Raw genomic sequence first — 27462 nt, 5'->3', positions numbered from 1 at the left:
ACGGACCTGCTTGCAGAATGCAGATGTTGGCTGTTCCCAGCTTGGAAGCGGGCACCCATACCGTCTATGTTAAAATAGTCACAAAATAGCTAACCAAAACTTACAAACCTGGAAAAGTTAATGGAATTAGTAAAAAAAATTATGAAAGCTTTTGAAAAGTTAATGGAATTTAATTGTGTTGTCTGTAATGAAATTAATTCAGCTATGTTATAGTAATATCTCTTCCATGCATGATGAGGTTTTGGTGTTGGAATAGTAACATGCCATGCGTCGATGTGTGACTATGTCCTTGTTGCTTTTGAGTTTTGCAAGCTACAATGTTTTGTTGTTGTTGTCTTTGTAGATCATATGGCTACCGCTCCATCACGACGACTGGACAGCGAGACCTGGGATACAGATACAGGCAGAAAGCCACAAAGAGAGGAGACGACTTCTACTTCTCTAAAGGGAGTGAAAAAGCCAGTGGTCGTCTTGCACAGACTATCTGAGCAGACCATACGTAGAGCTCCTCATCCACCAATGCCTCAGCTGGGCAGCAGTGAAGAGGATGATGACACACAGAGGGAACCTGAAGATGCCTTTGATCGCTCGAGCTTAAGCTCAGAGACTAAGTCAGTCAAGGCGAGAGGAACGGATGGAAAAGCTAAAAAGCTCAGCACGGATGATGCAACCAAAACATCCAAACCACGAGCAAACCGTGACGCCAAAAGGAAGGCCCAAAACAGCACAAGTACACCGCAAGGAGACGGGAATGTTGCAAAGAAAAGAGCAGCAAAACAGACAACTGCCACAGTGCAAAAGCCAAACAAAGGTAACCTTCCAGCTCTTTCAGTTTTTTGAGTGGTACATTCCACTACTGTTTGTATGAAAATTACTGACAATTAGAGAATGAAAAAGTTTGCCGTTTAATTTTTTATACAATAATCAACCCCATTTACTTGTACTTTTACTTTAAATACTTAGGTACATTTAATATCGCAAAAATACTTTTGGTAAAATGAGTACCGTAAATATCCGATACTTTAAAGAGTATTATGCAACATTTGATCATATGACTCATTTGATCATAATATGACTCGTCTAGTTTATTTGCATTTCACCTCAGACAAGACAAGACAGTCTGAAATTTACATAGATTTGCTAGAAAGATTAACACTGTGTCACTAGGTTGACTCTACAGTAGAGTAGTAAGGATTTTGAACGTTTTGATGAATCAAAACAACCACAATCCAAGTCAGAAACACAACAGCATACAGTATGCTGTGAGCCTGTTAGAATTCAAAATCCTTAGTACCAACACTTAACACATTCACTGCCAGCCGTTTTTTTTTTACTGTAGGTAGCTTCTGCCAGAGGGTTTTTTTGAGGATTCTGGCTCATCTTTCAAGACCCGAGGATTCTTTTCTGCTAAGATTTTGTGAACACAAAATATCTCAAAAGAACTAATAGAATGTGTGCTTTCTCTGTCTAAAAGAGTTAGTTTGTAGAGTTAGTAGTTATGTAGGCATTAGCACTTGAATACAGCATGGTTTCAGCGTCTGAAAATTTAAGCTGAGATAAATAGCTTTTTGTGAAATTCGATAGAACAGTCACTTTAACCATTCATTTTTGGCATCAGTAAGACGTCAGACATCTAAACAATAGTTTTGAACAGTAATTTCCTCCATAACAGCAGGAAACACCCCTCTCCTTCAAACTCCTCCCTCCGTGTGTGTTCTTCTTGGCTGCAGCGGGCGTGTCACAAGCTCGTTTCTGCTGCTGCTTTGCTGCTGCTCCTGTCTGCTGGCGGCCGCTGGGCAAGTCTGGATGGGCTCGCTCGTTTCTTGGGGTTTTGGTTGAGAGCTTTGATGAAGCTTTTGTGATTCTGGTCTTATTTATGCTGCGTGTTTCAAAGTGTGTTCCACCCGTAATCTATTATGCAAATTTGCAATCCCGCACCGCCAGCTCCCAAGCGCGAAAGCGAAAGCGTTTTCGCCAATCCATTTTCATGAGAATGGCTTCCTCACACTGCTTTTTGCTTGCCTTCCTCTAGTCTGGAGAGCACTGTCGCCACTTAGTGGGTCGGTGGAATGGGTTGTACACGTTCGGTGGCTCCAATATTTATATAAGAGATGTAAAAGGGTTAGATGCACATCCCACGGTCAAAAAAAAAAAATCTTTTTTTTTTACGTATTAACACGTTGAGTGCCAAGGACGAGATATCTCGGCTTACATAATCCAACCGTTGAGTGCCAAGGACGAGATATCTCGGCTTACGTAAACATTTTTTTTTTTGACGGTGGGACATCGATCAACCCCTTTTACGTCTCCTACACCAGAATTGGAGGTATTGAATGTGTATAATCTATTTTACCGACCCACTGAGTGTCGACATGTCTCTCCACAGTAGAAAGAGGCGACCCAAAACTGGACGGAAAAGCGCGAGCAAGCCGTTCTCATACTGTAAAATTGATGGCGAAAACGCTTTCACTTTCGCGCTGATGCACAGCGGTGGCAACGGTGGGGGGTTCCAAGAATAGATTGGATGCACACTTTGAAACACGCAGCATAAATATGACCAGAATCGCATCAAAGCTCTCAACCAAAACTCCACGAAACGAGCGAGTCCACCCAGACTTCCTCAAACAGCGGCCGCTCAAACAGGCAGCAGCCAGGCAGCAGCAACTTCGTTGTGACACGCCCGCTGGAGAGCCAGGGAGGCAGGAGGAGAACACACACGGAGGGAGGAGTTGGAAGCAGAGGGGGGTTTCCTGCTGTTATGGAGGAAATTACTGTTCAAAACTATTGTTTAGATGTCTGACTCTTACTGATGCCAAAAATGAATGGTTAAAGTGACTGTTCTATCGAATTTCACAAAAGCCGTTTATCTCTGAATAATTTTTCTGACGCTGAAACCATGCTGTATTCAACTGCTAATGCTTACATAACTACTAACTCTACAAACTAACTCTTTTAGACAGAGAAAGCACACATTCTATTAGTTCTTTTTAGATGATTGGTGTTCACGAAGTCTTAACAGAAAATAATCCTCGGCTCTTGTAAAATGAGCCAGAATCCTCAAAAAAAAAACTGGCACAACCTACCTACAGCATTGAAAAAAGGGCTGGCAGTCAATGTGTTAACACGTCATTGGCAGTCAACCGTTGGATTTTTTTTGACGTATTAACACGTCATTGGCAGTGAACGTGTTAACTAGCCTGTACTCCACTACTGTACTCTACTTAGATTGATAGGTTTTCTTTTATATCAGACACAGGTTTGTGTTCCTACCTGACATGTTTCGACGGTAATACTTCCGTCTTCTTCAGAGGTGTCACTAGATGGTGTGTGACGTGTCTTTAACAGCTGATGTTGTTTACAGAGGCGTGGTCGTCCTGTCAGATTTGACAGGACGACCACGCCCCTCGCTGTCATTTCGCCGTTTGAGAACGCTGCTCCAGGTGGTGGAAAGCATGTAAGCCCCCTCGTCCCGGTTCATCGTCGTTTGCGCCCGCTTCCTGATCTCCACTGCCTCCATAATCCAGCGCTGGTGTTTGTTGTCCTGGGTGCGGATGACTTTGGCCTTATCCCAGTCCATAATGTGGTTCTCCCTTTTGCAGTGATCTGTGATTGCTGATTTGAGATTTGCTTGTAGTGCCTGTTCCTTTATAGCCCGTGTCTGCCTTTTTGTTGTCTCCTTCTCACATTCCTTTTGGTGCTCTTTTTTGCGGGTGATGTTTCTCCTATGTATGATTTATTGCATGATTGACATGGTATCTCATAGATGACGTTACATTTATTGTTTGGGTCGATTTTGTCTTTTGGGTGCACTAGCAGTTGTCTGAGTTTTATGTGTGGTTTGACTGCTTTCCACCACCTGGAGCAGCGTTCTCAAACGGCGAAATGACAGCGAGGGGCGTGGTCGTCCTGTCAAATCTGACAGGACGACCACGCCTCTGTAAACAACATCAGCTGTTAAAGACACGTCACACACCATCTAGTGACACCTCTGAAGAAGACGGAAGTATTACCGTCGAAACATGTCAGGTAGGAACACAAACCTGTGTCTGATATAAAAGAAAACCTATCAATCTAAGTAAAGTATAGACACTATGAACCTTTTTGGATTACTGTACTCTACTGTTCTGTACAGTCAACCTAGTGACATCATCTAGCAGTGCCCTTGGTGGCGAAAAGCTGAAACGTCTTTCTAGCAAATCTAGGTAAATTTCAAACTTGAAAGCCTTGTCATGTGTTGTCTGAGGTGAAATGCAAACTAACTAGAATACAACTTTTCACGGCCCACCTCCGACCCCATGAAAAATACGGAGGCCAAATATGTTCTCAAAGCCCTGTTTATTTTAATGATAACGATCGAACATTCAGGAATTAAATGAATGCAAGAGAAACACATAGGAAGCTCCACAGTCACTAACAGCATTTGAAACATGTTGCAGCATTTTCAGTATAGAGAGCCAAAGTAAAACGTCACTTCCTGCTTTCTCCCTGTACCAGCGCTGCGAAAAATATGAATGGCGGTGGACGGAGAATAAGATTACTTTTTTGACCCTGTTTGAATTGTGCCACGGGGTGCCAACGCCAATTTTGTCAATTTAAAACATAACTTTGCATGTCAAGAAAGTCACAGTTTGTCGCCAAACTGTTGCACTAGAAGTTATAAATCAGAAAGACTACATGCACTGTCGCCTAAGTGACGTCACCTACCGGCAAAGCTGAAGACCGGCGACATGCCGCGAGCTTCCACGAGCTATGTAGTTTTTATAGGAAACTAACCCCTACGTTTCAGTTTGACGACAAACTGTGACTTTCTTGACATGCAAAGTTATGTTTTAAATTGACAAAATGAGTGTTGGCACCTCGTGGCACAATTCAAACGGGATCAAAAAAGTAACCTTATTCTCCGTCCACCGCCGTCCATTTTTTTCACAGCGCTGCTACAGGGAGAAAGCAGGAAGTGACGTTTCACTTTGACTCTCTATTAGTTTTCAAGGAGCTGTCCATCAGCACCACACAGAAATCAGACACTAAAACTAAAGTGCAATTAACGAAAAATGTGTTGCTAATTAAAAAACAGCATCATGGAGAAATGCATTTTCATAGCCTAATCTGGGGCGTGATTTCGAATCGCACATAGGTTACGCAAAAACCACGCCCTGTGCCCGCCTACGCAGCAGTCAAGCGCCGGGATTGGCCAGGAGCAAGTCTTTTGTCTTCTTTTGACAGCTGGAATCTCCCACACCACAACCACTGCACGGCACGCAGCCCAGCGATTTCATGAACCAACTGAATTGCTCTTGATAGCGGACATTGAAAGGAATTATTAGTGTGATGAAAACGTAACACACAAGCTTTTAACACATTTCCCACACACCACAAACACTGTGCCCAGCCCAGCGATTTTATTAACCAAATTGCTCTTGATAGCGGACATTGAAAATAAATTACTGTAATAACGCCAATGAATACGTAACACACAATCAATTTTTAAACATTTAATTCAAAACATCATTGTAAAATTCAGGCCTTTAGCCAAAGCTTCAATAACAGAGCTCAGCTGACAGTTTAACCTGCAAATGAAAAATATAAAATGAAAAATACAATAGGCTACAGCACATAGGCCTAGCTCCCCCCCCCCCCAGGCCAGCCATTTGTTCCAGGCCAGTGAAGTCCCAACAATCTACAAAAACATGCAATAATATAAAATCATAGATAAAAAGTTGAATCATACACAATAAATAAAACCAAAAGTAAAGGGTTAGCCTTCCCAATGGCCAAGGGCAGCATCTGTTATTCTGGCTGAGGCGGGTGGTCAGAAAGTCAAATAACATTAAAATACATTGTATGCTTTGGTGCGATGTAGGATTTTGTCTTTCAATATCCTCATTACAGCCTCACCGCAGCCTCGCTTGGTGTTGTTGCTTCTCACAGGAATGGTGTCCCTGTAACGGAGCCCAACATGAGCATGAGCGCCTGGCCAATCCCGGCGCTTGACTGCTGCGTAGGCGGGCACAGGGCGTGGTTTTTGCGTGACCTATGTGCGATTCGAAATCACGCTAATCTGGGGGGTACAAACATTTTTTTTTATTTTTTTATCTCACCATTGTTTTCATACCCTACATAAGCAAGCAGGTTTGACGAGGTGTGATGTCTGTTGATTAATCCAATTGCACCCATAAAAACGACTCTCGTATGCTTTGTGTCATCCGACAATGAGATGAGCTTGATAGGCTGCACTGGCTTGCGGGGGACAAAATTAAATTCTTCCCAATGGTGTGCGGTTCCCCCGCCTTGGCTATGAGTTGGGAGACCCGATAGGATGTCTCCACTGCCTATGTGTTCTCGCTGCCCAATGCATGTTGACTCAGTGACTTTCTTCTTGCTCTGATATTCCCTGAGCTTGTTCTCAAAAAATCCAAGTGGCTAGTAGTAGGGGTGCTCCGATCCGGCTAAGCCACGATCCGATCCGATTCCGATTCCTGGGGTCACGATCCGATTCCAGAATCGATTCTCGATTCCAACGATTCTCGATTCCAGAATCGAGAATCGATTCTCAATTATGTAGTTTTATATTGCAATAACACACAAAGGTAAATATAAGACAAAAAATGACAAATGTATTAATGCTGAACTTCAAATTGAACTTCTGTATTACAGTCAGGGGGGGCCTAAATTCATTTTGCAAACTAGGGGGGAATTCCCCCCTTATGTTCTTCAGATAAGATGGATTTATAGGCTGGGGGGGATCTGTAGACTTTGAGAAGGATTTATAGGTTTTGGGGGGAATACATTAACCAGTTCTGAGTTCTTAAGTGCAAGAGGTGGTGGCACCGTGGCAGTACAGTACACAAATGACATGAACATTTGGACGCTTATTCAGCCGGTATCTTCCATGTTGCTTTCAGGTGCACTGTAAAAAAAATTTTTTTTTTTTTTTTTTTTTTACAATTTTAAGAATCGATTCTTGGGAGTTTGGAATCGATCCAGGAATCGTGGCATTAAGAATCGCGATCCTTTCAGAATCGATTTTTTGGAGCACCCCTAGCTAGTAGTAGTAGTAGTAGTAGTAGTAGTAGTAGTAGAAAACTTTAATGTCCTCCAAGGAGGCAATTTGTTGTACAGCACACTAACAGTACATGAGGACACAGACACATTAAAATAACATGCACAACTCATAAAAATCATAAAATCATCTGTAGTGGTCAAAAATACTACAAAAATACGCAATAATACTGTGTATTAAAGTGTTAGCAGCCCTGCATATTTAAAGTGCATATCTGATAACAATAAAACGACAAATAAAAACTTCAGATTCCCTGAATCTCACATCTTATGTCACGTCTTATATCTCTTGGCTCGGTCACATACTGTCCATGCTTTGTCTGGAGGTGATGGCGCGGTTTACATGGCTCTGTTTTCCAAATGATTTGGTGGTCCACTTGCAATAGCTCCACGGACCACCAGAGGGCTGTGTTTGGTAATCGCTGAACTAGAGTCATATGATCAAATGTTCATGTCCTCTTTAAGACCTCTACTCAAGTAATATTGCAATAGGTGACTTTAACTTCTACCAAAGTCATTTTCTGGTAAGATATCTGTACTTTTACTCAAGTGTGACTTTCAGGTACTTCACCCACACTGCTCTGAACTGTACTCAAAAGTATAAAAGTAAGAAGTAGCCCCTTTGAAGGACATTTCTACCGGCTGTTTCTGTGCAAAGCTAAATGAACCTCACGTCATATAATTTGAAGACGATTAAACTGAAAAGATCATCTCCAAACATGTTTTAAGATGTATAAAAACGACTTTGATTTCAGTAATAATTTGTGTCTGATATAGTTTTTCCACAAAAAAGTTCAATTATGGAATTAAATTCCTAACTCCTCCCTCATAAAAAAAAAAAGTCCAGGGTATATGAATATGCAAATGTTCATTTCAGAAGTTTAACTGCTGAACACAAAATGTCTCCTAGATCACTGTAAAGCCCATCCTTGTATGTACTGCGGAAGCTTCGAGTTTCTACATTAAACTGTCTTCTTCCTCTTTTCAACATTTTGGTAACCAGCGTTAACGTGCATTACCGCCACCTACTGTATGTTGGATTTAGGGCCGTCACTTTTTATGCGAAATTTGAACGTTCGTTCAAATGTGGGGGGGAAATAAATAATATTTGAACTGAAATGACGCTTATCTTTTATAGTAATAAGAAGTCAACCGCGGCGCTGATTCAGTAATTCAGATTCAGGGAGCTATTGTCATTCAGTTTTGGGGTCAGCAGTCAGCAGTAAGCTACAGTCAACAGTATTTGGTACCCCTCAATCAAGAGAGTGGTGCCAGCGGAAGTCCAAAATGCGTGACTCAGTAGCCAATGAACAGCCAGGAAGGAGGCTCACGCTACATTTGAATGCTAAAATAAAGCTGATAATGTACAATTTGATTCTTTAAACATCAGACCCTTTCAAAGTACATCACAAACTGTCCATTTTGCTGCAACTCGACAGCGCTGCTTAATCCAGAACCCTACTTCCGGGAACTCTTGAGAGTAAAAAAACTGGTCCATTGTAGTGAAAGGAGATGTCGCGACTCTTCTATATATATGGCTCTGGGTCCACCCATAGACTGTATAAAAATATGGGCGGAGCCACTGTGACATCACCAATTGGGTAATGGACTCCTGTTTTTAAGCCTCAAGTTTGGCATTTTGACCATTGCCATCGATCGCTCTTTTTATTTTAGCTAGAAGCAGCGAGGGCGAGACCAGGGGTTTCCCACACAGCCACAGCTATTGACTTGCATTCGCAGTCTTCATTCATGTGTGTATGTCTCTATTTCAGTCGCACCAGCAGCCCTCCTGTTGGTCAGTAAAGAAGAGGTTCCCACTGAGCAGGAGGAGCGGAGCTCCAGTCTGGACCAGGAGGACCTAGAGCCCCCACACATTGAAGAGGGAATTGGAGAGACACACGATTCAAGATTGAAGAGACACAAGAGAGTCCACACAGGAAAGAAGCCTTGTAACTGTTCAGTCTGTGGTAAAAGTTTCAGTCGATCAACACACCTGAAGCAACACATGGTAGTCCACACAGAAGAGAAACAATTTAACTGCTCAGTCTGTGGTAAAAGTTTTGGTTTTAAACATGTCTTGAAGCAACACATGGTAGTCCACACAGGAGAGAAGCCATTTAACTGCTCAGTCTGTGGTAAAAGTTTTGGTTTTAAACATGTCTTGAAGCAACACATGGTAGTCCACACAGGAGAGAAGGCATTTAACTGTTCAGTCTGTGGTAAAAGTTTCAGTCACTCAACAAGCCTGAAGCAACACATGGTAGTCCACACAGGAGAGAAGTCATTTAACTGCTCAGTCTGTGGTAAAAGTTTCAGTCGATCAACACACCTGAAGACACACATGGTAGTCCACACAGGAAAGAAGCCTTGTAACTGCTCAGTCTGTGGTAAAAGTTTTGGTTTTAAACATGTCTTGAAGCAACACATGGTAGTCCACACAGGAGAGAAGCCATTTAACTGTTCAGTCTGTGGTAAAAGTTTCAGTCAATCAGCAAGCCTGAAGAAACACATGGTAGTCCACACAGGAGATAAGCCATTTAACTGCTCAGTCTGTGGTAAAAGTTTCAATCGAACAACAAACCTGAAGACACACATGGTAGTCCACACAGGAGAGAAGCCATGTAACTGCTCAGTCTGTGGTAAAAGTTTCAGTCGATCAACACACCTGAAGACACACATGGTAGTCCACACAGGAGATAAGCAATTTAACAGCTCACTCTGTGGTAAAAGTTTCAGTCACTCAACAAGCCTGAAGCAACACATGGTAGTCCACACAGGAAAGAAGCCTTGTAACTGCTCAGTCTGTGGTAAAAGTTTTGGTTTTAAACATGTCTTGAAGCAACACATGGTAGTCCACACAGGAGAGAAGCCATTTAACTGTTCAGTCTGTGGTAAAAGTTTCAGTCAATCAGCAAGCCTGAAGAAACACATGGTAGTCCACACAGGAGATAAGCCATTTAACTGCTCAGTCTGTGGTAAAAGTTTCAATCGAACAACAAACCTGAAGACACACATGGTAGTCCACACAGGAGAGAAGCCATGTAACTGCTCAGTCTGTGGTAAAAGTTTCAGTCGATCAACACACCTGAAGACACACATGGTAGTCCACACAGGAGATAAGCCATTTAACTGCTCAGTCTGTGGTAAACGTTTCAGTCAATCATCAAACCTGAAGACACACATGGTAGTCCACAGAGGAGAGAAGGCATTTAACTGCTCACTCTGTGGTAAAAGTTTCAGTCAATCAAGAAACCTGAAGAGACACATGGTAGTCCACACAGGAGATAAGCCATTTAACTGCTCAGTCTGTGGTGTAAGTTTCAGTCACTCAACAAGCCTGAAGAGACACATGGTAGTCCACACAGGAGATAAGCCATGTAACTGCTCAGTCTGTGGTAAAAGTTTCAGTCTATCAACAAACCTGAAGACACACATGGTAGTCCACACAGGAGATAAGCCATTTAACTGCTCAGTCTGTGGTAAACGTTTCAGTCAATCATCAAACCTGAAGACACACATGGTAGTCCACACAGGAGATAAGCCATGTAAATGCTCAGTCTGTGGTAAAAGTTTCAGTAACTCATCAAGACTGAGGAATCACACGAAGATCCACACAGCAGAGTAACCATTTAGTTGCCGTCTGTGGTAAAAGCTGGAGTCAAAATGGAAATTTGAACAGTAACATGACTTACCACACAGGAGAGAAACACCATAATTGCTCAGTTCCCTGTTGCATACAATGTGTGTATTCATTATATAATTCTGTTCTATGATTGGTTGTTGATTAGATAATGTAGATCTAGCTAGGCCCGTTGTTAAGTCTGTTTCTAACTGAACAGCTGAGGAAAGTTGTGAATTAAACGGGCAGAAAAGGAAAAAGAACTGCAGGAAATTAATATTTAGATGTGTTTAGTGAAGCAGACGAAGCAGATCAAACTTAACTGTTCTGATTCACCTGCTAACGTGACACCACCTGGTTCAGATACAGGAAGTGCCTCAGACCCTAAAAAAGTAGTTCCATGCTGGATAGGCAATTTTCCCGCTTTTTAATAGTCGTGATAACACCGTTGTTACCGGTGACACTTAATAGTCTAAATGTTTGTGTTTCTCGCTCATACAGCTCAGCTGTCCTGATTTTTCATTTATGTGCTCTCAGTTCAACGCATCTAGCTATCAGTCACTGAGCGTGGATTTTATTTTGCCACGAAAAGTCAATTTATTTAGGTGGGGTCGTCACAATGTACTTGTTCACCACAGTTGAGAAATAAAGTTCTTTGTTAAAATTGCACTGCCTTTTTGTTCAGTCTGATAAAATAGCAAATAGAGGTTACCCCAAAGAAAGGGGCAACTGGTCTTCCTCTCCCATTGCCTACAGCTTGGTAAACATGATTAATGTATAAAATGAGACAATAAATGCATTATATACATAGCCACAGTTCTGTGCTGTGCTTGTAAGAACAGTATGAGGTGCGTCAGAGCCAGCGGTCTCATACTGTGGTGCTCTTGTCTGGTCTCTACTTCGGCGAGGCTGCTTGGCGTTGTCATTTGTGCATGAATGACATCACCGTCCACAACTTAAATCAACTGTCAAACTAAATGAATGTCTGCAAAGTTGTTGACCGTTTTCGGCTATACTATAGGCCCCTACTGATTTTGTAATGATATAAAGCTAGCTATACTCAAAATATAGTTTTAATAATAACAATAGACTTTAGCGGCATAGTGCTTTCTAAAGAGTTAGTGTGCTTTAAATACAATGAAGTGATTATGTAAAAAGCAATATGATGAATGACAGGGCTTTGGAACAATGAAATGAAAATAAAAATAGGTGCAAACAAACGCATACATGTCCATACACACATAAAACACATAGTGTAAAACAGCCATGTATATGCTCTGGACTACTTTGATGTCTGTGTACTGAGTGTATGTAGCTATGCAGTGACTTTCCACTCAGTGTCTGCTCCACAGTGCTTTAATGATGACCTCCATGTCAGGTCAAAGGTCACTTGGTCACTAGCAGCCAGAGCCAATGGCGTTCTGGAGGGCAGGGCGTGGCCAAGGCCCCCTTCCCCCACCCCTAGCACTGCATCTGCAGCCTCCTGCATCAGTGCAGGGAAGCAGTGGGCAGCCCCGGACAGCAGCCAGGCTAACAATTCCCCTACAACAACCAGGAAGTTCCCCATCCCTTCAGGGCCTGTGGACAGACAGGTCAGGAGAGGCTGTGCTGAGGATGAAGTCCGGTCCCCCCCCTCCTACCTTCAAGAGAACCAACACGGTCAGTGCACTTCCTTAGCTGTCAGGAGCTGATGGTGGTGTTGTGTTTTTCACTCTTTGCTCATGTTTTCCCCCAGCTTAAATGTGAAAATGTTTATAATAATATAGTGTTTACTAACCTATTAACATCCTGCTCTCTTTGACTTTAATATATCATAGATTTAACTTGCGCTCGTTTTTTGAGGGAGCAAGCACAGTGTCATTGCAAGCTTTAATGGAATCATTGGACATAAAGGCTAAATGTTGTTGAGACCACTCTCCATGCAGTAAAAGTGACACTCATTTCTCCTCCACTCTTGATCCGAGTAGTAGAGGATTCCACTGCCAGCATACTGGCACCAGCATCGCCGGGCCCCCTCTGCTGGTCATAAAAAATGGATGCAACACAACCCCTCCACCAGCCTGGACCTGGGGTCAATTTTGCAGCCCGCCTGCCCCAAATCTACAATCAAAGTGTCTGCTGCCCCCAGTTTGAAGGCCCTGTCCAGGTGTAATCAATATGTGCTCACGCATCAGCCGATGGCCTCCAATGGTGAGATCCACACCCAACTCATCCAGGTAAATCAGCTGAAATGGTGAAGATACTGTATTCTGGACACACATTGAAATGTTTTAAACTGCACCAAGCAGCACATGCTCGGCCCATGGCAGGTCAATGTGGTGCAACAAGCCTGTTGGAAGGGTCTGCGGTGGACACAATGCACCTAATGCCTCCTGTTTGTTTCCCCTATTCTTCTTCTGTACAGGGTGTGGTCGTGAAAACCAGAGGAGGAGGGCGAGCGGTCCAGTTCACAGAAATAGAGAGCCTGATGCAGGAGCCCACCACAGGCCCAAGGTAGCTTTCCACACATATGTGAACGACAGACAGACACTGCTGACATTATTATAATTAATAGTAATATACTAGTACAGTGCCTGTTCCCCCATTCACCACCTCACACACACACACACACACACTGCACTCCATCGGGTCCCCCTAAGCGCACTCGCCAAGTTTGAGGTCGATCCAACAAACGGTTCTCAAGATACGCGAAAGACAGTCAGTCATACAGTCCTGGAATTGACAGAATTGAACACAAATTCAGGGGCCAAAACCCCCCAGGCTCGCCTGCTGCGTGGCCTTGCCTGCTCTATTGGCAGGCGCGGCGCACCATTCGCTTAACTTCGCATCACTGAAGACATCACTGTCACTGATGATGCGACAATGGCTATGACATCACTGATGATGTCACAATGCCTATGGCATCATCAGTGCCTATATCATATCTGATGATGTCATCATAGACATTGTGACATATCATCCAGTGACATTGTTGACCAAAATCATATTATGATCTCACTGATGATGTCATAGGCATTGTGACATCATCAGTGGGACAACAATTGAAACAGACAGACAGATATTGCCCACTTGCTCACTTTTATATAAATAAATATAAAGGATTGAATGTGTTGCGCGTCCAAATTGCACAAAAACAGCGCTCTGCACTCAGTCCAACAGTTGTGGAGAGAACTATGTGAAGGACAGACAGAGAGACAGTCCTGACGATGGATGGTTGGATGGAGATAATGATGTTTAGAATGTTTACTGTGTCACCATGTCTTTGTTTCTGTGAAGGAGAGCACCAGAAGGCAGCCGCACCAAGGAGCACCGGTGGTCCCGCTGGTCCCGCTCTGTTGGTCACAATGATAAATGGATGGACCACAAGCCCTCCACCACCGTGGACCTGGATAGAGTTTTGCAGCCCGTCCTCCAGAATTCCATCCCGGTGTCTGCCCCTATCAGCGAGAAGTCCCTGTCCAAGTGTCAGAAGTACATGATCACACATCAGGAGGTTGCCTCCTCCGATGGTGAGATCCAGACCCAACTCATCAAGGTAAATAAGCTGAAAAGGGGGAAGGTTTTAGACACAAATTGAAATGTTTTAAACTGCACCAAGCAGCACATTCTCAGCCCATAACAGGTCAATGTGGTGCAACATGTCCATTCTTTGACACTGGAAGCCTGTTGGAAGGGTCTGTGGTGGACACAATGCACCTAATGCGTCCTTTTGTCTTTTCCCTTGTCTTTGTCTTTACAGGGTCTGGTGTTTAAAACCAGAGGAGGAGGACATGCCGTAGAATTCACTGACATAGAGACCCTGAGACAGGAGGACGTCGCAGCAAATCTTGGAAGTTGGTTAAATCCTCATCAGGGTCTGTGTCACCTCCCACTCTTCCTGAGCTTTTAAAGGTAAACCACAGTGAAATTAAGGGTAAACAGAATATAGCAGATGCCTTTAATAGGCATTTTATCAATGCAGGCTTAGACACTGTTTCACTGTAAATACTAAAGGCAGTGTAGCCACCACTTTAAGTTGCCCTCGAAATAGTTTTAATTTTCTCTTAATTTCTCCCACTCAGGTGTGCAAAGCTCTATCAAGTCTTGATTGTAAAAAATCTGCTGCTCCCGACCAAATTGAGCCATATTTTTTAAAAACAGCTGCCAATTTGATTGCAAGGCCCATTGCCTGCATTTTTAATCTTAGTCTAAGCAGTGGTGTGATCAGGCGCGGACTGCATAATCGGGCACGTCGGGCAAATGCCCGGTGGCCTGGGCTGGCCTGGCCTGTAAATTTTTTTTTTTTTTTTTTTTTTTTTTTGGTGCCCGCAGTCAGGCCACTCACTGAACAGCAGGCCAGGCGCCACCTACTGGTTTACTAGTGGTTTTATTACTTTATTCAGGGTTAAAGTGGGTGCATCTCATTGTAAAATTGGACTCGGCCCAAATTGTGCTTCAAACGGCCCAAATTGTGCTTCAAACTGCCCAAATATGGCTACAAACGACCCAAATTGGGCTTCAAACGGCCCAAATCTGGCTTCAAATGGCCCAAATTGGGCTTCAAACGGCCCAAATTTTTCACGCGTGCCGGACCGTATCGGCCTGGCCTGCTTGGTATCTAATGCCCGGCCTGAATTATGATCCCAGTCCGCCCCTGGGTGTGATCCCCAGCTCTTGGAAGTCAGTGTTTGTCCTTCCTTTATTAAAAGGTGGAGATCCTTCTGTTCTTGATCATTATCGCCCTATTTCTAGACTGTCTGTTACAGCTAAAGTGTTTGAATCCCTTGTGAATGAACAGCTAAAGCATTTTTTGTCTGATAATAATATTTTAAGTCAAACTCAGTCAGGTTTTAGGCAAGGGCATAGTACTGTAACTGCAGCTATATCGGTCACAAATGATATTATAATTATTAATACTATTATTAATAATATAATAATAATATAATAATATTATTATTATTATTCAATATCTCACACATGTTAACCCAGGATAACCTGAACCAGGAGTTTTCAAAGTCTGAGACTGTGGGCCTCCCCTCAGACAAAGCTTGGAAAAGCATGGGAAGAAAAAAGTTATATTCTTTGAGGATGCCGATATTACTGTCTTTGAGAGGCTGTAGCGGGCTCATTTTTAAAGCCAGAGTGAAGATCATGGTATTATATGAAACTAAAAGACCTAAATTGCTACCAATCTTGTCACACTAGCTTGTCTGGAGTGTAAAGGGAAAGGGAGCCCCCAAAGTTAGGCTACATTTTGAAGGGGGAAATCTGCTCCCTTAGCCCCAGGCTAACAGAATCCCTTTAGTGTAGTCAGTGTGAAACGCCCTCTTGAGTTACATTGACACATTGCAATGATTCATTCATGTCTTTTGTAATACAATGATCTCTGTTTGTGTAAAACTATGCAAACTGTGTACTTAATCCATTCTCCAAACAGATGGGCTTGGCTGTGAATTGTTGTTGAAATCTGTTTTTTTTTTTTTATGACCAGTGGAGAAACTACAATAGCTGAGTGTGTGTCAGAGGTAGTTGAAGGGATCAGAGGCAGGGAGGTGTGTGAGCTGTTTGCTCCGTGTTTGATGAGTGCCAGAAAGTACGTCACTCATAACTTTGCCAAAAGGATGCAGGATGTCCCATCCTGCTCGTATAACATACTGCTCTTAATCAAGTGATTTAGAGCCTTTGTTTGACATCATCATGTCTCAGTCTGTTTGAAGTACAGTATAAAGAAAGTCAGGGAGACGAGTCTGGGAATTAAAATGAGATCCGAGTGTTCAGTCTCTCTATAGGTCAGATCTAGTATTGCAGATTGATTTGGGTCAATTTTGATTGTGTATGTAAGTATGGTTTGCCATATGACAAGCATCAGCCTGGTTTTTTTTTATCAGCGATCCCCCCCTGCCCATTTTTTAGCTGTCGATCTAGAGACACAAGCACCATATTCACTCGTCAGCATGGATTATAATAAGCCTATATGCACACTCAAGATTCCTGACAGTAGCCGTTATGGCTATTTGTCCACGCTGACACCTGAAATGTAGCTGTATACGGATGTGTTCGATCTTGCACACCATTGCTATTAAAAGGCTAGGATGAATAGCACATCCAGTAAGGAAAGAGGATCATGTGGGCTACAAGACTTGAGAGCAGGCGAACAGGAGCCAAGTCTTTGCGACACTGAGAAACCTACGGAGCAGCATGTTGTCAGATGATGACAGACAAATTGAAACGGATACAATACTCATTTGCAACAGTATGGATACCAGCAATACTTCCTTAATGAAAATCAAACATACTACTGATTTCTCCCTCCATATCATTGGTGGGTATCTGTTCCTTCAACAAGCTAAAAGTGTTCCGATAGGCTGATGACTAGAGCAGGGGTGATCTGCCGTGTTGTGATAGGCTGATGACTAGAGCAGGGGTAATCTGCTGTTTTATCTGAGTTTTATCGGGCCTAGATTCTGGAGAAGCGTGCGTCTGTCTGTCTGTCCATCTGTCTTCCTTCCTTGTTATGCCTGCTGTTGTGATGTCATCACCAACCCCTCTTGGTGTTCAGCAGTCTTATGGATTCAGATTGCGGCCTCCTGCTCCCCCCCTCTCAAAAGGAATTCATCAGGGTTATTTTTGGTGTCTGTACCCCTTCACCTCAGTACCCTATGCTCTTTCATTAGTTTAGTGTTTATTCATTTATTTGTGGTCCTCAGCCCACCTCCCCGTGCTGAGCAGCATGAGGCCTGGATGAGGCAGGTACAAATCACCCATGGAGATGAAACAGACGCATGTTCAAAAGCAGCTGCTCCTCCTCCTTCTTCCTCCTTTTGCCTCTGCTGTGTTTTGAATTTGTCGAGATCGTTGCTTGGTCCAGAGATGCCCGCTGTGTGCCGTTTTCTTTTGATTGACTTTTGAACATTTGTGTGAAATCGGTCCCGTGACATGACGGTCCTCTCTTCTTTGTTCTCAGGTACCATGGCTTCTTTGCCTGCTTCTGGTTTGTAAGTAAGATCTACAGTGTGGTCAAGGTGGACTAGAGGACTGAAGGAAAGACTAACTCCCAGTACTGGCCTCCTCGGTGCTGGCTCTGAGAGGAAATGGTCTGAATGGACCTGGACTGAAATAAATCGCTCATCTTAGAAAAGACCAGAAGACCAGAGTCCGTCCTCTTTTGTGCTTTAAGCCGATGTTGCTATTGTTTCTATACATTTTTTGTTCACTGTTGTTGACCAGTAATTTGTTTTGAGTGGCACCTTGAACATCAGGTTGCTCACTAGCTGTCGTATTGAGCAACTTGTTTTGGTGGGTTTAACAGGACATCCGTTTGTTTTCCTTTTTCTAATGAAAATAAGAAGTTCTGTATTTTGTTTTTATATTCCCTTACAGCTAAATGTTATATTTTTTTTCTCACCCCCTCTGCTGTAATGATGAGCTATGTGTGTATGTGTATATATATATATATATATATACATATATATAGATACTTAAAGAATGTCACCATTATGGAACTGTCCTTAAAAACATCTTTTTTCTTTTCTTTTTATGTTTGTTGGAGGTGAAGACAGGTCTATAAATTCCTAACTATCAGCATCCTGTATTGTAGTTCTGAAGAAATTATATAAAACACTGATATTGCTATGATGTCCATTCTCTTATTTAATGTCCACATTTCTGTTTGCTTAAAAACAAATGGTAAAGGTGGTTATGAAGCAGATCTGTATTGTAGAAGATTAGGCTACTGTAACAGCGATGTCACTCATGTAGGTAACCCTTTATTTTACAGGTACCCTAGTTACATATGAACTATTTGTAATTACACATGAACACCAAATGTAATTACACAGTAATTACCAATAGTTTAAATGACGTTTTTGTGCCCAGTATAATAGAACAGTATATAGTGACTGATTCAGTTATTACAATTATTCTACCTACTAGAAAAAGGATAGGCCTATAACAGAAGTGTCTGGAAAGAGTACCAACAACTCCATGACTCAGCAAGGAAATAGCCTATATTCTGAGGTTCTATATGGATTGTGATTTTTGACATTTTCAATAGTATCGTCTCTGGGTTGCTTCCTTCTTGCAATAGGGTGGCTGTGGCTAAAGGCTAATGCTATTTGGGGGCCCTTGGCATGGAAAAGTTTGGGAAAAGTCTAGGCCTTTGTAGTACAGTGGCTTTGTTGTGTTATTTACTCATGTGTTGGTTTCTGATCACCATCGCCACACGCTGGAAGAAGACCATCCTGTCCATTTCTGGGGCAGATTGATGAGGGAGCTCCTCAGCCAGCAGACTGTTCAGCTCCACCTGGGCATCTGCCCACAGCATGTTTTTTTTTTATAATATTTATTTTTGAGCAGGGAGCATTGGCAGTACAGTAACCAGTTTAATTTTCTTTCTTTTTTTTTTCACATTGAAACATCGCAACCAACACATCTACCCTCCTTTGCCTCCCCACAACCCAATCCCATTCCAACAGAAAAAATAAATAAAATTAGATAATAAAATAAAATAAGAATAATAATATACATACATACACATATTCATATGTATATGCATATACACACGTACATACAGTAAGAGGTAGTATAACAGTGAAAACAGTAATAACTCAAGTTGTCAAAGTTTATACTTGCAAGCATCTGGGTCAAGTTGGCCTATTTCGGTCTCATGAGGCCAGAAAAACACTGCGCGGCTGTGAGTGTGGTGGGCAGGCAGCAAGGTATCCGTTCATCCCTGGGAGGGCCCAGGCCCTTGTTCTATGGAGCCACGTCGTCTGGGGGAAGACCATCTACGTATTCGATCAGCGGTCTCCAATGTGAATAAAATTTGTCAGAGGAGCCCCGCAGGGTGAATTTAATTTTTTCCAATTTAAGCAAAAATAAAATGTCTTCAAGCCAAGCTTTAAATGAAGGTGGCTGAGAGGTTTTCCAAAGAAAAAGAATCCTCCTACGAGCAATTAACGAGGCAAAAGCGATAACATTGGATTGGGTGACCGACATATCTAGCTCATCCGGTGGTCTACCAAAGATTGCAATATGAGGGGATGGACAGATTCTCACCTTCAGAATGTCCGAACACATATTAAAAAAGGAGTACCAGAAACCAGATAGTTTGGGACAAGTCCAGAACATATGAGTCAAGTTACAAGGTACTTGTGAGCATCTCTCACATTCATCAACCACTTTATCTGGGTAGAATTTAGCCAGTTTGGCCTTACTATAGTGAAGTCTGTGTACTACTTTAAACTGTATCAGGCTAAGTCTGGCAGAGCTAGAAGAAGAGTTGACGCCTCGCAAGGCTTCCTCCCAGAAGTTGTCTGAGAAGGACGTCTGCAGTTCACTTTCCCAGCTCTCTCTGCTTTTATTGATGGCCACCACATTCACTGGAGAGAGGAGATCATAGAAATAGGAGACATGGCCCCTGGATAGAATGTCTGCCTTAAGCAGTAGATCTATTCCACTGGGAGGCGGGATTTGAGGAAATAGAGGGGAGTGGGTTCTACCGAAGTTTCGTAGCTGAAAGTACAGAAGAAAATCTGAACAGGGTAGGTTAAAAACAGTATGAAGTTGATCGAAGCTGGCAAACACACCGTCTATATACAAGTCTCCCAGGCGGCGGAGACCTCTTCCCTCTAAAAGTGAATAGTAAGGGTCTGACTTAGCAGGCAGAAATAGGTGGTTGTTGCAAACCGGAGTCGCCTGAGGTAAAGAAGACCAACCAAAATGACGCCTGACCTGTGCCCAGATCTTAAGAGAGCTTATCACGATGGGATTAGAAGTGAACTGTGAGAAAGATACGGGTAGGGTGCTACACGCGAGAGCCTGAAGTGATGTAGAACGGCATGACATGGCCTCAATCTGACACCAACTACTTTGGGGGGAGGTGAACCAGAGCATGATCTTATGCACGTTGGCCGCCCAGTAGTAGCCCATGAGGTTTGGTAAGCCCAGTCCGCCATGGGACCTGTTCCCCTGTAGTAACAACTTGCCAGCTCTTGCGTGCTTGCCCGCCCAAATGAAAGAAGAGAGAATACCATCGATGGTAATGAAAAACGATTTAGAAAGAAAAATGGGCAAACATTGAAAAATATATAAATATCTAGGAAGTATGTTCATTTTAACTGTTTGGACTCGACCCGCCAGATAATATGTGTCAAGATTTTTGTGCGTTTTACCGCACCATTTAACCCACCAGTGTTCAGTGAAATGATCCTCACTGCCTGCCCACCACCAGCCGGAGCCTCTGTCACGCTTGCCATGGAATGGTCCATGGAAACCTCGGATAACACAGGCCAGACTCACGATGCAGGAAACATATAAGAGAAGTGAAATACTTGAGAGCAGTGAAACACAAAACAAGCAGCATTTTCAAAGTAAAACTTTCAAACGAAAAAATAAAAATAAAAATAAAATAACAAAAAAAAAACACCGACCCACCCCCCTTCCCTATTGGATGAGCATAAGACATCCACCCCTTCCACCTACCCCCTCCCCCTCTAACCCTCCCCCTCCAACCCATACAAACCTTGAACTTCCCTTTCTGCAACGACGGCATTCTTTCTATCTTTCCCGACATGTCCCAGGGACTACCCTTCCAAAGTTTCGCCCCAAAAGTTTACCAGAGTAAGGGTTGTGGACAACATAGCAGTTATTGAATGTGTAATCCTCAGTATCACCAGCAATGCCAAATAGACCAGAGGACAGAACAACCTGTCAAGACAATAGGGAGGTAAGAGTAAAAAATAAAAATAAAGAAAATACACATACACACACACACACACACACACACACACACACACACACACAAAAAAAAAACAAAAAAAAAAACAACAACAACAAGCATACACACTAAAAGATACACACCCCCCCGTAGGTACACATCTACATCCCTGTGCTCGCTCTGGTGTTTGCACAGGTATATGCATGAGTTTCCCATACCAAGGCACACATCGGTATAGAGGTAAGTCCTATTGATAGAGGGAGGTCAGTCAGTTGGCATGTGACTTCCCTACATCCACATACAATCGAATATACCCTCACATACATCAGCATTAATAAGAAAAAGAAAAAAGAAAAATAAGAAAAATTGATCATTCTGACAGAGGTAGGTTAATCAGCCAGCCTGTAGGCTGCACACACCCACACACACACACGCCCACACACACACACACACACACACACAACACACACACCCACACACACGCACACAAACACACCCCCCTCCCATTTCTCTTTTTCTAGTGTATAGTTTGTAGCTCGGCCAGCATGTAAAACCCACATATCCACGCATGTACCACGACCCACATTAACGCTGATAGAGGTAGATCACTTTGATTGGCCAGCCTATAGGACACACACATCCGCACTCATACCCTGGCCCCAATAGAGGTAAACTGGATCAGTCAACTAGAGGACTGGCCGGTAGAATCATTTCATGAGTGTCAAGATTTAACATTATGGCTGACCGGGTTACATGTAGGCGCGCACCCACATACTCGCACACACACACACTTATACCCCCCTACATTGGCATCACAGACTATGTACCTATAATGTTTTCAGCCTTTTACCCTCCCCCCCCGCCCATACCCACGACGGCCAAAAAGATCTTCCATTCAACAGTGGTTTTATTAAACTAATATTAACTGAAACTATTATACTGGCCTATTCAATAATAGTCTGCACTCAGTGTGATATGAAAATTAAACAGAATGGAACAAAGAAAGAAAGAGAGAGAAAAAAAAAATCCAAATCATTGTCACTGTGGACTGATTTACCACTCTCAGTCCCGCTTTAGAAGTAATGAAAAATCCTCTTGGTTGATGTCCTTATGTCCTATGATAGAGGGCCAGTACTGTGTAGTCCTGTGTTAGCCAACTAGTTAGCATCATAGTTAGCCTGAACCATGTCCGAAGTAGGCCATATCGAGAGTCAAGGCCTAGGTTGTAGAAAAACGTCAAGCTTTGTGAAGTCCGACCCGTTTAGGTAGAGAAGTGAAGAAATGTGGCCGCACCGGAGTGTGGTCCCGGGAGGCACGCTATGGTTTGTTTCCAGAGAAGTGAAGTAACACAAACAGAGTGGTGGAATGGTGCTGGCTAATGTAGCGGTTAGCTCCGTTAGCTCGTCTCAAGTTGACGGCCGTGGCTAGGCTAGATAGCTCCTCCGACCCAGTAACAAACCACTCAAAGAAACAAAAAGGGAAACAAGAAGACAGGACCTCAATCTTGTCGATAACTGACTGCGAAGGTTTCGGCCTCCTCTGGCGATGTGAACCGTTTCTTGGTTCCATTTTGAAGTGTGATCTGTAGCCGCGCTGGATATAGCAAGGATGGCTTGAGACCAAGGCCATACAGCTTCGCCATGATATTTCGATACCTTACGCGCTGTTCAAGCACTTCAGGGGTGTAATCTTCAAAGATGTGCACAGCTGCTCCTCGATATTGTATTTTACCACGTCGGTTACGAGCCTCTCTGATGATCCGGTCCTTGATTTGATATCGATGTATTCTGATTATTACAGGCCGCGGTCTCGCTCCGTTTGGCGGCCTAGCAGTAAGCACTCGATGTGCTCGGTCCAGCTCCGGAGGGGAGGTGAGGATCTGGTCCCCCAGCAATTCCACTAGGAGCTCCGAGAAGAATTCAGTAGGTCGAGGTCCCTCAATGGATTCGGGGAGGCCGACGATTCTAATATTGTTGCGACGGCTACGTCCCTCCAGGTCCGCCGTTTTCGCCATCAGCCTCATGTTGCTCTCAGCCAGGGCGTCGCACCTTTGTTCCAGCTTAGTGATACGCTGGTCTTGGAGGTCGACATTCGATTCAAGGGAGTCGATACGTTGTCCATGCTCTGTCACCGAAGACTGTATTTTATCTAGCTTCGCTTCCATTGATGCGAAGCTAGTCATTATATCGATCCTTAAGTCTGCCAGCATGCTGATAACGCCAGAGTCGTCAACTTCTATGCTCTGAAGCGCAGCAGTTTCTACGGGTGGAGCTTTCTTTGCTGGCATGTCGTTTGATAAGTAGTTAAACGATAGCCATTCTTAATTCAACATTCAAACTTTGCATAGGGCACGAAATAGTAGGTTTTAAGCATAAGCGGGCAGGAGAACCCGAGACGCCACCTCTCACTCACATGCTCACCAAACCGGAAGTCTCGGCCCACAGCATGTTATATGTCATTTGCGACATGTCAGTGCAGTGCAAGCACAGAGTGGCTCGTTTTTAGTGTTTCAAGCAAACTAGTGCAGTGATTTATGACATCAATGTAGATGTCACAATGTCTAATTACATCATCAATGTCTGTCATAAATCACTGATGATAATAACTTATGCATAGAATTGGATGTCACCGAGCACTCTATAAGATGTGACATTACAATTGCTCGAATGACATCACTGATGAGATCATCACTGACAACATCATCACTGATGACATTACCGATGAAATCGTCATCACTGTCTGTGACATCATCAGTGATTTTTTTACGACATCATCGATGACTTGGTGACTTTCTTTCTTCACTCACTCATGACATTACTCACACTGCATTTTGCCAGGGAGCTGGACACAAACACAAACACACCACCACAATTGGGCTTCGAAGATGTCACAATGTCAAGACTGCTCTCACTGATGACATCACAATTGCTTGAGTGACATCACTGATGACATCATCACCAAGGACATCACAACTGCTGCATATTTTCTTTCACAGAGACATGATATCATGACTCATCACAATTGCTCGGTATAAGTGATTTGTGACATACACTGATGACATCACAATTGCTCAACATAACTGATGACATCACTAACATCTGATATCTCGCCACAGCTATTGCAAATTTGCGCTTGTTATATAAGTCACTTGTTTAGAGTAGCCTACAATAGACGATACAAAAGGCTGTTTTAGAGATGATTTACAGGTCACCTGTCCATGATTGCGCAGCTTGCCGATAGATAGACCAATAGCATGCAGACCAGGGTAGTCCTTGTCTTGTTCCGTCTCGTGTGAGTTGCGCAAGGACACCAAGACTACATACACTAGGCTTCCAGAGTCTATAAACCAATGGTAGACTTCGTCATGCAAAGTTAGGCTAAACGTTGGCTAGGGAAAACTGGCCTGGCCATTTTTAAAGGTGTCCCTTGACCTCTCACCTCAAGATATCTCCCCTTTTCAGACATGCCCACTTTATGCTAATCCCTTGCAGTTAAAAACAATGCATGCAGTGCAGTGGGTCCAGTTGTATTAATGTGCGATGATGTTAGTCCCCATATAGTAGCCTACCCCGCCCGATCCCTTACATTAGAGTGAGACCATTCTTTCTAAACTTGACCTTTTAAATATAGTAACTAACTACATGTATAAAATGACCTAAATGTATTTTTAAATAATGTGGATGTGACTGGATATAGAAGTTTTATTTATTTATTTATTTATTTATTTATTTATTTATTTATTTATTTATTATAAAGCGGCTGTGGCTCAGGAGGTAGAGCGGGTCGTCCACTGGCTACAGTCTAATGTTACTACACACTCCAGTACAGTAGGGGGCAATATGCACCTATACGTTGGTTTGCGAGCCGCCCTTAAATAAGAGAAGAAGAAACCCTCAACAAACTGCATTTACCATCAGCCTTCTGTTTATTGTGTAACGATGGTGGTCGCATTCCACTGACAACTGACTTTTTGTTTGTCGTCTTGCTGGGACAACTGCTGCTGCTGTGCGCTTCAGGGTGCGTCGTGCTTGACTCTCCACAGCCAGCATCCATTGGACCGCTCGCCTATGATGGGAACCACATAAATGCCCGTTGTTTGTGTGCGCGCTGCAAATTCACCATGATGTCTGTAAGTCGTGTTTTTGTAACCCTAAAGTTTTGCTTGATACTGCTGATACGTATCCCCCTCTCCCCCCATTTAGCAGTGTGTTTGCTTTATATGCTTTCTCTCAGTGTGTATGAGAGAGAGTGTTCCTTCATGGAGCGATCACCTACTGAAAAGAACAGCCAGAGATAGGCTATGTCCAATTGAGTTACGGTAACTAATGCGCAATGTGAAGTAAAGTGTTACTCATTTTTGCAGCCTCTGCACCACTAGTCTGGGCACCTTCCACCCCGCTTTTTGTCATGGGGGCGTAAACCCCGGACCCAGAATTAACACCGGATGGCAATGCGCCTAACAACGTCTTTGTTGCCGTTAGCTTGACGCGGTGATGTTACCTAAACTAGAGTCTGATCAAAACAAAGCTAGCGTTACATTAGCCGCAAAACGCGACTATTTCACTCGAGTACCTCTCCCATCATAGTCGCGCTCGCCCGACCCCTTTATCGAGGGAAAGTTGCACATTTAGCGATCTACAAGCTTCAAACATGCACCAATCACTAATATAAACTACGCACCTTGTTGCCACGGATGTTGTCGAGCAGGCCGCGCTGAGGCCGCGCTTTGTTAACTCGTATTTTAAGAAAGTTTGGGTTATTTGTGTGTCCGGAAACATTATTTTCCCTTCTCCAACGACTCTTCTTCTTTTTTGCTGCTCACCGGTTCAACTGCTCAACTGCGCCACCGCATCATGGGGTATTACATCATGTGTCAAGTATGGGGTTTGCCCTGTGTCGTTCTGTCAGTCACATGCGGTGGCGCAGTTGAGCAGTTGAACCGGTGAGCAGCAAAAAAGAAGAAGAGTCGTTGGAGAAGGGAAAATAATGTTTCCGGACACACAAATAACCCAAACTTTCTTAAAATACGAGTTAACAAAGCGCGGCCTCAGCGCGGCCTGCTCGACAACATCCGTGGCAACAAGGTGCGTAGTTTATATTAGTGATTGGTGCATGTTTGAAGCTTGTAGATCGCTAAATGTGCAACTTTCCCTCGATAAAGGGGTCGGGCGAGCGCGACTATGATGGGAGAGGTACTCGAGTGAAATAGTCGCGTTTTGCGGCTAGCGTTACATAAAACAAAACGTTTATGCAATATGGCATCTCCGCCACCACCGCCTGACACACCGGTCAAAACGGTGAAAGAGGATTCTGATACTTGAGTCAAATTGTCAAGTTAACGTGAAAGTTGGCGAGCTAGAAACGCTGCCATCCGGTCTAGGGCGGGCTCTAGGCGGGAACCAGTAGGGTGACAAAATCAATTGTGGGCGGGAGCCAGGCTCTTTCTCGCCGAGAAGAGCCTGGTGACGCGAGGTTACTGCACCACTGGCATTGTTTGCTCCACACACTCCGCCAGGCTGTAAAGTTAGAGGCTATTTCAGTTATGCTGCAGTTTGCTGCAATCTGCAAGTATTCTGTCCACTTATAGGACTGGCAAATTATATCGATATTTTGATATGAGATAGACTGTAACTATGTCTTCGATTTTTTGGTATGGCACAAACGTGTCTTTTCCTGGTTTTAAATGCTGCATTGTTTTTGGGTGGGAATTGTATTTTGTGGGAAATTGTGGAAAGCTGAAACAAATAGAAAGCATTTTTTTTTAATAATCAAAACAAAGTGGCTTATAAAGGGTTAAAATTCTGAAAATGAATAAACATTTGGGTATGTATGATGTCATCTGAGGGTATAAGTTTTGGCAAACACAAAAAAAACAAAAAAACAAAAAAAAAGGAACCAATCTTGCATTAACATATTGTAGCGCGGGGTAAGGTGGAGTATTATGGGATAGCTAGTAGGGTGTATGTCTAACTGTATCTGTCTGTTATGTTGTTCTGTGCATGTGGGGTTTGGGGTTTTGGAGTGGCAAGTGAAGGGAGCATAGGGCCAGTGGGTGGAGACTAGGGGAGGAAGTGGGAATGGTCGAGAG

This window comes from Poromitra crassiceps (assembly GCF_964638095.1).
Source record: "Poromitra crassiceps genome assembly, chromosome: 6".
Taxonomy (NCBI): domain Eukaryota; kingdom Metazoa; phylum Chordata; class Actinopteri; order Beryciformes; family Melamphaidae; genus Poromitra; species Poromitra crassiceps.
The sequence above is the reverse complement of the archived record's forward strand: the minus strand, read 5'-3'. Positions refer to the sequence as shown.